Genomic DNA, 11432 nt, shown 5'->3' on the forward strand with positions numbered 1-11432 from the left:
CTCAACACTATTAATATTACAATGAGATACTACTGCACACCCACCAGAGTCCAATTCTGTGAAACAACTAGAACATTTCTGGTAGAACTGATACAACTTTGGAAAATGGTTTGACAATTTCTTATAAAGTTAAGCATACATTTACCACACAACCCACCCTTAGCTATTTGCCTAAGAGAAATAAAAGCACATGTCCATAAGAAGACTTTTGTAAAAATGTTCATAGCAGTTTTATTCATAAGAGCCCAAACTAGAAACAACCCCCAAACCCCTCAGTCCGAGAATGGAAAAACAAATTGTGGTATATCTATACAATGCAATATTACTTAACAATAAAAATTCACAAACTCTTGCACACACAATTATATAGAGAATTTGAAAATCATTATGACTACATGCTGTATGACTCTAGTTATACAAAGAAGTAGCAAGAAAAATCTGTAGTGAGAGAAAGGATATCAGGGGTGCCTGGGCATGAAGGTAGGAGGATTATCTGCAAAGAAGCAAACAGAAACTTTCTGGGGGTGAGGGTGATAGAAATGTTCTACATCTTGATTATGGTAATGATCAATCAGGTCTATGCATTTGTCAATACTAATTGAACTATCCCTTTCATATGGCTTATTTTTAATATGTGTAAATTATACTTTAATAATGATGTATATAAATTACTTAGCACACTTACTAGCACATAGTAAGCACCTCACAAACATATTGATGTTTATGGCATAATAACATTAAAATTTCTGGGACTCATTATCTTCCTCACCTGAAGAACTGGAACTGAAAATTTTCCAGCCATTTCCCAACCTTTTTAATGTCAAGGACCTGGGTGTAGGGATACTTGTTCCACGGGGGCGACAGCAGGCAGGTGGAGGCTTAGCAAGGACAACTAATTTTAGAAATAGCCAAATAGGTTATGCGCTCTCTTTGCTGTTGCTGCCGATTGTTGCATTTTTATTTGTTTATTTTTTGTCTTTGTTTTTTGTTAAATTGGTAAGGTTGATTATATATGCCTTAAGAAAGGAAATTCTGTAGTCAATGGAAGTTTGTAAGCTTGGGCTCTAGTCTGGCTCCAGATTATGCCCAAGTCAGTTAACTCTTTGAGCTTTACCTTTAAAAAAAAAAAGTGAGTTGATTTTTATGACCTCTAAGATTCCTTCCAATTTAAAGCTTCTACGTTTCCATGAACATACAGATTTACTACAAATAATATCTGCAAAAGTAATTCAATCTCCACATTTCTGAATCCCTTTTCTTTAGTGCATTGTGATCCTGGACTCTCTCTGCTGTACTCCTTTTGTTTACAATTAAAACTTTATTTACTTATGTCCCATTTCCTAAGCAATAGGAAATAATCCATTGATCTATTACTACTTAACAAACCACTTCAAAATGTAGCGGCTTAAAACAACAACATTTATTTTGTTTGTGCATCTGCGACTTGGGCAGGGCTCAGCAAGGACAGCTCATATATGTTCCCCTTGGCAGACCTGGGGCAGCGTGAAGGCTGGAATCCTCTGAAAGCTTCTCACACACACGCCTGGAGCCTGGAACCCTGGGAAGCCCAGACGGCTGAAGGATGGAAGAGTTGGGAGCCCTTGAGCATGTTTCTCTATGTCCATGGGCTCTCTCCACATGGTCTTTCCAGCATGGTAGTGGGGAGAGGTGAGGGAGGGAGAGAGAGAGGTGTGCTAGCTCTCTGGGCAGAAGCTGTGCTGCCTTCTCTGCCCTAGTTAGAAAAAGCATCAGCATCCATTCTAAGCAGGTCCTTAGAAGCAAGTAACGAAGGCTGGCCTATATTCAAGGGAAGGGAAATTAGATTCCATCTTTTGATGGTAAGAGTGCTGAAGAATTTACTGACATGTTTTAAAATCATGGCCAACTACTTTGAATCAAGGTAATTATGAATGACAAATGGCTTAAGAAGGGATTTTTCTCTCATTTTTCATAGTCCTACCTCAGATATCTGGTGATTTGGGCACTAAGGTGGCCATGGTGGAAGGGAGAACACTTGGAACCCTTAGGTCACAATGAAAAGCTATCCCTAGTGTACCCTGCTAACAACTTCAAAATAAATGAAACAAAAGCTGATAGGACCAAAAGGAAGAGACAAGTTCATAGTGATGGTTAGCAATTTTTAAGTCTTTTTCTTGGCAATTATTATACAAATAGACAGAAAATAGGTAAATATATAGAACACCTGAACAAAACTCTTGGCCACTGACCTAATTGACCATTATAGAATATTCCATTTAGCAAAAGCAGGACACAACATTTTGTCAAATGCACTTTACAGCATTCACAAAGAAAGGCCATATTCTGGATCATAAAACAAGTCTCAGTAACTTTAAGGGAACTTAAATAGTACAATGTATGTTCTCTGATTACAAAAGAATTAAAATAGAAATCAATACCAGAAAAATTTCTAGAAAATCTCCAAACATTTTTAAAATTGTTATCAAATTTCTCAGGGTGACACTGGTTAATAAAATTATATAAGCTTCAAGTGCACAACTCTATAGCACATCCACTGTACATTGCATTGTGTGTTTACCACCCGAAGTGAAATCCCCTTTCATCAGCATGTATTCGGCCCCCTGTCCCCTTTACTCACTCCCCACACCACCCTCTCCCTCTGGGAGCCACCCTACTGTTGTTTGTGTCTATGAGCCTGTGTTTGTTTGTTTATCTTGTTTGTTCATTTATTGCTTTCAGTTTTATACCCCACATATGAATGAAATCACGTGGTTCTTGGCTTTTTCCACCTGACTGATTTTGCTCAGCATGATATTCTCAGGAGGCATCTCTGCTGTTGCCGGGTGGCAGGATTTCACCCTTCCTGTGGCTGAGCAGGGATCCATCGTGTGGATGCACCAGGGCTCCTTTACACAGGCGCCTGCCGAAGGACCCCGCAGCGGTTCCCACGTCTTGGCCACCGTGAGTAGTGCTGCACTGAACATAGGGGTGCATGTGTCTTTATGAATAAATGTTTTCAAAGTTTTTGGATCCCCCAAGAGGGGTTGCTGAGTTATATGGTCACTCTTTTCTTAGTTTTTTGAGGAACCTCCATGCTGTTTTCCACCAGCACTGGCCGAGGGCCCCCTTTTCTCCACAGCCTCCCCGCCACTAGTTATTACCTGTCTTGTTGATAACAGCCGCTCTAACAGGTGTGAGGCGGCACCTCCTGTGGCTTTGACTTGCATTTCCCTAATTGCCAGTGAAGTTGGTCATCTTTCCATGTATCTGTTGGCCATTTGTATGTCTTCTTGAGAGAAGTGTCTGTTTGAGTCCCCTGCCCATTTTTTAATTGGATTGTTTGGTTTTGTTGCTGAGTCATAGGAGTTCTTTGTATATTTTGGACATTAACCCTTATCGAAGGTGTTGTTTGCAAATATCTTCTCCCATCTGGTTGGCTGCCTCTTTGTTTGTTGTCAGTTTCTTTTGCTGTGAAAAGCTTTTTAGTTTGATACAGTCCCATTCATTAATTTTTGCTTTTACTTCCCTTGCCTTTGAGGTCAAATTCATAAAATCTTCTCTAAGACCGAGGTCCATAAGTTTAGTACCTATGTTTTCTTCTGTGTAATTTATTGTTTCAGGTCTTTTATTTAGGCCTTTGACCCAGTTTGAGTTGTGTGTGTGTGTGTGTGTGTGTGTGTGTATGGTGACAAAGAGCAGTCTGGTTCATTATTCTGCATGTAGCCTTACAACTTCCCCAGCACCATTTATTGAAGAGGCTTTCTTTTCTCCATTGCATGTTTTTGGCTCCTTTGTCAAAAATTATTTGCCCATACAATGACTCTCTCATCACTGATGTTTCTATCTCTCTCTCTACCTCTCCTTTCCCTTCTCTGAAATCAATGAAGATGTATATATATATTTTTAATTATTTGCCCATACACATGTGGGATTATTTCTGGGCTCTCAATTCTGTGCCGTTGGTTTACGTGTCTGTTTTTCTGCCCAAACCATGCTGTTTTGGTTATTGTTGCTTGGTAGTATAATTTGAAGTCATGGAGTATGAGACTTCGGGCTTTGTTCTTTGTTCTCAGGATCGCTTTGGCTCTTTGGGGTCTTCTGTGGTTCTATACAGATCTGATGATTTTTTTGTTCTATTTCTTTAAAAAGTGCCATTTGGGCTTTCGATGGGGATATAAAGGAACTATACACTAAAAACTGCAAGGCGTTATTAAAAGAATTGACGAAGGCATAAAGAAACAGAAAAATATTTATTCATGTAACCCAAAGCAATACACAGAGCTAATGCCATCCCCACCAGACATCTAGAAAATAAATAACCCATGAGGGAAAACTTAATCACAGGAAAAATTAGAAAACAGTTTGATCCAAAACAAAAATTAAAATATAACATATCATGACCTGTGGAATACAGCCAACACAACAGAGTGAAATTTGTAACTTTAAGTGCTTGTATTTGAAAAAGAAAGGTCTCAAATCAATGATCTAAGTTTTCACCTTAAGAAACTACAAAGGAAAGGGCAAATTAAACACAAAGCCTATATGAAAATTATTTCTCAATTAAGTCAGAAAATGTTATCTTCTTCTTTGTCTCTTTTGGGTTGACAGCTTATCTGAAATTATTCTTTGCTGTTGCTTTTTTTCATAGCTATAGATTTTTTGTTATAAATAACAGTCCATTGAGGAAAGTGTCTATGCAAGAGCATTCATAAAATATTTCTGAATTCTGTGGTACAAATCGTGGCAATGAATAAATTATATATTAAGCCCTTACCATCTGCTACTCCTTGCATATATGTTGTTTTATTTAATACCAAGGCTACAGGGGATTCTTAAGGGATTTTGATGGCTTAATTTATGATCACCAGAAGCTTCCACTTAAACATCCAACTCCTGCAGAATAGTTGGATTTGGTTTATTTTCTCTGTAACGTGTATTTGTTTTCACCACACAAGAAACCATCATGAAAAAGCCTGTCATAGCTCTGGGGTTGTATGAGATCAACTGGCTTTAATGAACTGAGAGATCAGGAAGAATCGGCTGGGAAAACAGCAAGCATGTCTATAGCAGGGATGGAATCTATGTCAGTCCATTACTTCCCACAAAACTCAAACTCAGCCACTACATGATACCACGACAAGCGAAAAGAGGGGAGATGAAAGGTGTGAAAAGCAAAGGCAAGAGATGTTTTCAGGAATCAACATTTCTTCCTCTCGGCCCAAGGTATCTCTTTACCTCCTGCTTATTTATGTTCATCTGTGGTGAACTTTCTGGCTGTAGGGCTCCAGTTTGGGTTTTTTTGGTTCTCTTTGGGGCACTGCCGCCTGGTTTCAGTATTAACCTCCTAGAGAACAGTTAGGGCACTCATCCCAGCATTAATAAATGTCACATTAATACAGAGGAATTATTTGTTTACTGATGAACTGATCAGAAGATGTTACCACAGTCAAGGCTCTTTCTCGAAATTAAAGCTAGGTTTAAGGATTATTTTTTCAAAGGTCCATGCTGAATTATGGGGCTGTAATTCCATCTTGAAGGCTATTTATGGGTCACGCTTCACTTCTTGTGGTTTATGACTTCAACCCAAGCCCTCGATGGAATCATAACCCAACAGTCACAGAGACTGCTATTTATCATCTGTTTATTTTACAACTGAGTATCTAGTATGTTTTGGTTTTATGCTCATGGAGAACACAAGAAGGGAGGGAGCAGGAGGTGGAGGAAGGAGAGAGGAGATAAAATAGTTGAACCAAAGCTACAGCCAGGTCTACCCGAGTCTAAAAATTTGAGATAAAAACTGAAAGTCAGACAAGAGCCCAGACTGTTATCTCCATGTTAGCAAACACCTGGAAGTATCTTGCATTTGTTACCGTGGAAGCAAAGTGTCCAAATGATTGTTTTGAGTCTTTTCTCAGCTGAGCATGACTGCAACAGAGTTCAGAGGGGTGAGCTGAGGAGCAACCATCATTTTCTTCCCCCCTCCTTTGTCCACTCAGGGCCAATAACAAGCTCTCGGGCAGGAGGCTGCCAACAGCTGGGTCAGAGACCAGGCAGGGTCATTGCACACTCAGGCCTTTGGTTTCACTGCTGGTCCCTGCAGTGTGCTGGGCAGGACGCTCCTTGATCTCTCCATGCCGTCACTGGGCTCTGCAGCACAGTTGGCCCTGGGCCTTTGCAAACATTCTAATTTAATGCATAATTATTATAACAGTGATTCAAGGCATAGAGGCTTCTGGGACTAATTAGTGACCTGAATCTCCATGGTAGCCTGCATTCCATTCTTATCAGTGCCGGGAAGAACTGCGAGCTTAGAAATAATCGGTCTCCCACTTATTACTGTGACACAGCCAAAAGGCAAAGATCATCTTTCCTTCCAGTGTGCAAAAATTCCATCAGTGTGCAATCACCTCCCACAGGGACTGAACTTCCATTGGAAGAGTCTCACTGAATTAGTCCCTCATGCACTTTCAGGTTTCCATATGGGCCTGGAGAAATCTTATTGCAGGTGAGGAAATAATGACAGTCAGCAAGGGATCCCTGACCAGCCACAGAATGGACAGCATTGTTCTGGGGTTAGAGCTGGTTTGAAGGAAAATAAAAGCCCTGGCTCTCTTTCCAAAGACCTTGCAATACAATAATAAAACACAGAGTGGTGAGAATGAACAACCTGTGCACTCTCGTTCCCAATGTGGCCCCCCTCTGTGTCTGTGGATGCATGGTGCCACGTGTTCTAGTCACATGCAGAGGACCTGTTCAAACTCACAGTGAGTTTACCCCGGGAAGGGAGGTGGCATTGTAGTGGCACTGTTCTGCCCTGTCTTCCCCTCCAACTCCTGTTGCTCTTCAGCTTCATCAAAAAACACTTTATTTCCAGCTTTCTCAAGCCCAGCATGATCTAAACTAGAGTCAGCAAACTATAGATATGGATCGTGAGCCAAATTCAGCCCAACATTCATTTAATTCATGTGTATATGGTTCATGGCTACCTTCACATGACAATGGCAGAGTTGAATAGTTGCGACCAAGATCATATGACCTACAAATCCTAAAATATTTACTATTTGGCCCTTTGCAGAAAAGGTTTGCATACCTCTGGTCTAGACCATCAAACACCCCACAGCCAGTGGGTGGCCTCAGATTCCATCTTAGTTTTTAAAAATTCCTTTTGTAGGAGTGGGCTGTGAACCACTCCATAAGCAACCCCTTTAACAAAATGCCTGATTGCCAGACTCTGCTCATGATCATGCAGCGACTAAGTGCCTGCTTGTTACCTTCCAAAGCAGGCTCCTGCATGCTTCTCACACTTTTATTAATTTAACGACTACTTAGGTAGTATTTACTATATGCCAGACACTACTCTAAGTACTATACTTGATTATATAAGTATACACTCACTTTGTCCTTACAGTCACCCCATCAGGTAGGTATTACGACCACTTCACAGATGAGGAAAGTTAAGTTGCCCAGAGTTACATTAACTAGTAATAACAGAGACAGGACTTGAACCCAGGCAGCCCTGCTCTTCAGTCTATGCCCTTAACTATGTCAATCAAACTTTTCTACATGGTATGTATGGGGAATGTAATTTGATCAAGTCTAATGGTTTGAAAACTTTTTAATTTTTAATCAAAAGGCACATTTTAAGAGAAAACTGGACATAGACTATATAACAGAGGTAACCGGCCAAGGAACCCCCTGAGTTTCTTCTTTGGGTTACTCGGGGTCCTCAAAAAACCCTGTAGTCATCCACCCTTCTGCAGCAACCCAGACTGAGCCTGCTACCTTTCCTACTTGACAGTACTTCAAATGTGCTCAGATAGTGACCACGTCTCCTCTTACATCTCTTATCCAGAAAAAAGAAAGCTAGTTCCTCAAGGGATCATTCCTCAAGGGTCCATAATCATTCCTCAGGGGATGAGCTTTCACTTTCTCTCATACATCCTGATTAAAATAGGTGCTCAGAACTGCATACAACATTTTAGGATTGGGACTTTCCATAGAGACTTTAATGGGAAATATTCATTCCTCAGGTCTGGACACTCTGTGAAAGAGCTTGTGCAAGACAATATTTTCCAAAGATGGTTGCATCAGTAACTCTTCCCATTTGTTCTTCTGGAACTTTGTCACCCTCCCACTAAATGGTAGAGTCTAATTCTCCTTCCCTTGAATCTGGGTGGGCTTGTACCTCACTTGTGAGCAATAAAATGTAGAGGAAGTGACACTGCATGACTCCAGAGGCTAAGTCATAAACAAGGATGCAGCTTTCACCCTGTGAACTAGAACACTGCGCTAAAGCGCTGAGCCACTGTGCAAGTGAGCTGCTGCCCTGAGGCCACCATGCTGTGAGGAGGTACAACTAGCCCATACAGAAAGACCACATAGAGAAGCCTTGAGACTCTCTGCAGAGATACCTGGCCAGCCTCCAGCTGCTCCAGTCACTCCCCATCCACTGCTCCAGTTTCAACCACCATCTGATTGCAACCATATGAGAGACCCTGAGCCAGAACCACCCAGTCAAGCCCTTCCCTAATTCCTGACCCACAGAAACCACGGCAGGTAATAAAATTAGTATTGTTGTTTTCAGCCACTTGATTTGGGGATGATTTGTTACACAGCAATAAATAACCACAGCAGGGTCTTAGCATTGATCCTTAGTTTGAGGGGAACAGGTCTGCAGTCAACTCCTCAGAGAACTGCTTATCTCCTTGTTGGGAGAGGTAACATCCCATCCCACCTACAGACTTCACAAGGGGTCAGAGAAAGACTCTTGAGACCAAAGCTTGAGACAAAATCTATTTGATGGCTTATACTTCAAAAATGTCTTAGTGTTGTTCAAATCCCAATAATACATGTTTATTAAATATACTTGTAGCTATGGTTTAAAGTATGCCCCCAATTTATATGTTGAAGCTCTAACCCCCAATATGAATATATCTGGAGATAGGGTCTTTAGAAGGTAATTAAGAGTAAATAAGATTATAACCCAATAGAACTGTGACCTTAAAAGAAGAGAAAGAAATCAATCTCTCTCTCTCTCTCTCTCTCTCCCTCTCCCCTCCCCCCATATGAGGACTCAGGGAGAAGGGGACCATCTGCAACACAAGAAGAGAGCTCTCACCAGGATTCTACTATGTTGCCACCCTGATCTCAGACTTCTTGCCCCCAGAATTGTGAAAAATGTCTATTGTTTAAGCCGCCCAGTCTGATATTCTGTTATGGCAGCCCAGGCTGACTGACACACAAATAGAGAGATAGATGACAGATGATAGATAGATAGATGATAGATGATAGATGATAGATAGATAGATAGATAGATAGATAGATAGATAGATAGATAGATAGATAGACAGATGATAGATAGATAGATAGATAGATAGATAGATAGATAGATAGATAGATAGATATGGATAGATAGATATAGATATAAATATAGATTTAGATATAGATACAGATATAGGTGATATAGGTATAGATACAGATACAGATATAGATACAGATACAGAGATATATAGATATAAATATAGATGATAGAGATAGAGATAAAGATAGAGATATATAGATATAGCTACAGATACAGATATAGGTATAGGTATATACATATATTCAAATATATAACTAAACAATAAAGATAACTTGCATCTTTAGTGAATTAATTAGCAAGCATGCCCACTTTAGTCTCCAAAAATCCTAAAAAACAAAAACTTATACCAAGATCTGTCATATGCATTAGTCATGCCAGTTAGGCTTTCCCTGTATATTTTTACTAATTTTTTGAGAAAAATAATTGCTTTATTATAAAACCAATCATGTTGTAACTAGCTATATCATAACTAAATCGATTGTAAACTTTTAGGAAGAAGTTTAGATGGGACCTTAAAATTCATTCAGCTAAACCTACCAATCAGAGCCTGTGTTATAACGCTTCCCGAAGCTGCTATGGTAATGTCCAGGTTGGAACTTCATGGATTACACAGATTTTCAGCATTCAATATGTTCCTGTCACTCATCATTGCTAAGGATGCAGCGAAAGGGGCACTGACATTTTTTATAGGCTTGAAAACTGATACCACCTATTCGGAGAGGATTGTATTATGTTGCTCAAGGATATTACGAAGGTGCACGCCTCTCAATTTACGCTGAAGTAACTACCCAACATACAGAGAAAGCTCCCTGTGCTGTGCTATTTATGTTGACAGTATTTGTCATACGGAAAAATTATAAACACCATAAGCATGCAACAGTAGGGTAATGGTTACTTAAGTGCATTATTATTTATGAATTATCCTACAAAGCATAACCAGGTAGATGTCTAAAAAGAGACTATAATGAAATATACGGATATATGTTCGTTGAATGAACTGAATAACAATCTCCCGGTAGTCTATTATCTCTGAATAGCACGGTTTTGTTAGTTTGTTTTCAGTTTTATAACTTTATTTGACAATCAGCCGTTAGTTCCCACATACATGAACTGTTAGTAGATCTTTGAAAGTGGTGACAGGTATGGAGGTGACCAATGTATAGAGCTTGTTGGATTTCTGGGCATCCACATCTGGGTACAGGACGGGACATTCCTTATTCCCTTGGCCCAGACAGCTTTGTTGGGCCTGGTGTCAATGTGTGCATCTGGAGTTCCCATTCCTCCATGGCAAATGTCCCCATCTCTTTGAGTGTCCGAGGGGCACGCCTTTTGAAAGCCACTCCATGGAGGCTCTTGTGAATGTTGCCTGTGTGTTCTCTCGTCGCTACCTCATTGATGACGGAAGGGTCCTTCTCGCCACCCTTCTTTGTGGGAGCCATTCTGCGGGTCCAGGTTGAAAAGGGACCTATCAGTGTTTTTACTTGGCAAAAATATAACCCAGATTCAGTTTAGAAAGTATGGTCACTGGAAAGTCATGAGGTCACATGGTCACGAAGTCATGAAATCTGGAAGTGTCTAGAAATAACCCATTTCATTGTTACACAACCTTAAAGGTTTAAAAAAAATCAGTGTTCTTGTAATTTCTGTCCATTCTTTCCAGGTCTGGAAAGTAAGGTGACCAGAACAAAATCTTTATAAACCATGACACATATGTAAGATATTAGAATCTTAACGGTTCTCAAATAATAAAAGGCAGCTTTCACATCCTGATCACTGTCATGGTTAATCTCACAGAGAGACAAAATTATTTTTGAAAATATTTTCTCTTTTGGCACTTTCGGTGAGAGATTTCTCCTTACTCCTCTCCAGACCTGCTTTCTTCATCTGGAACATGGATTTGTGGTTTAGAACTTGAATCACTGTCCAATATTTCTGACTACTTGAGTCTGAAACATCCTTCCTCATAATTGAAGGCAAATGATTTTCTCTCTTTTCTTGCTGAGTGTTTTCCTGGATTTTGGTTTTTTGCTGTTGACTGATGTTTTTTCTTGAGTTATGACAGGTGAAAGCCAAATGAATATATTGCCAAGTG

General features: G+C 40.0%; 1 pseudogene across 1 annotated transcript; it reads right to left on the reverse strand.

Moving 5' to 3' along the window:
* Nucleotides 1-10430: 10430 nt before the first annotated feature.
* On the reverse strand, nucleotides 10431-10779 carry LOC308549955 (large ribosomal subunit protein eL31 pseudogene; annotated as a pseudogene). Its single transcript has one exon. The product of its transcript is annotated as a large ribosomal subunit protein eL31 pseudogene (transcript).
* Nucleotides 10780-11432: the final 653 nt, after the last annotated feature.

The sequence above is a fragment of the Miniopterus schreibersii genome (genome assembly GCF_964146895.1).
Source record: "Miniopterus schreibersii genome assembly, chromosome: 20".
In the NCBI taxonomy this organism is placed as follows: domain Eukaryota; kingdom Metazoa; phylum Chordata; class Mammalia; order Chiroptera; family Miniopteridae; genus Miniopterus; species Miniopterus schreibersii.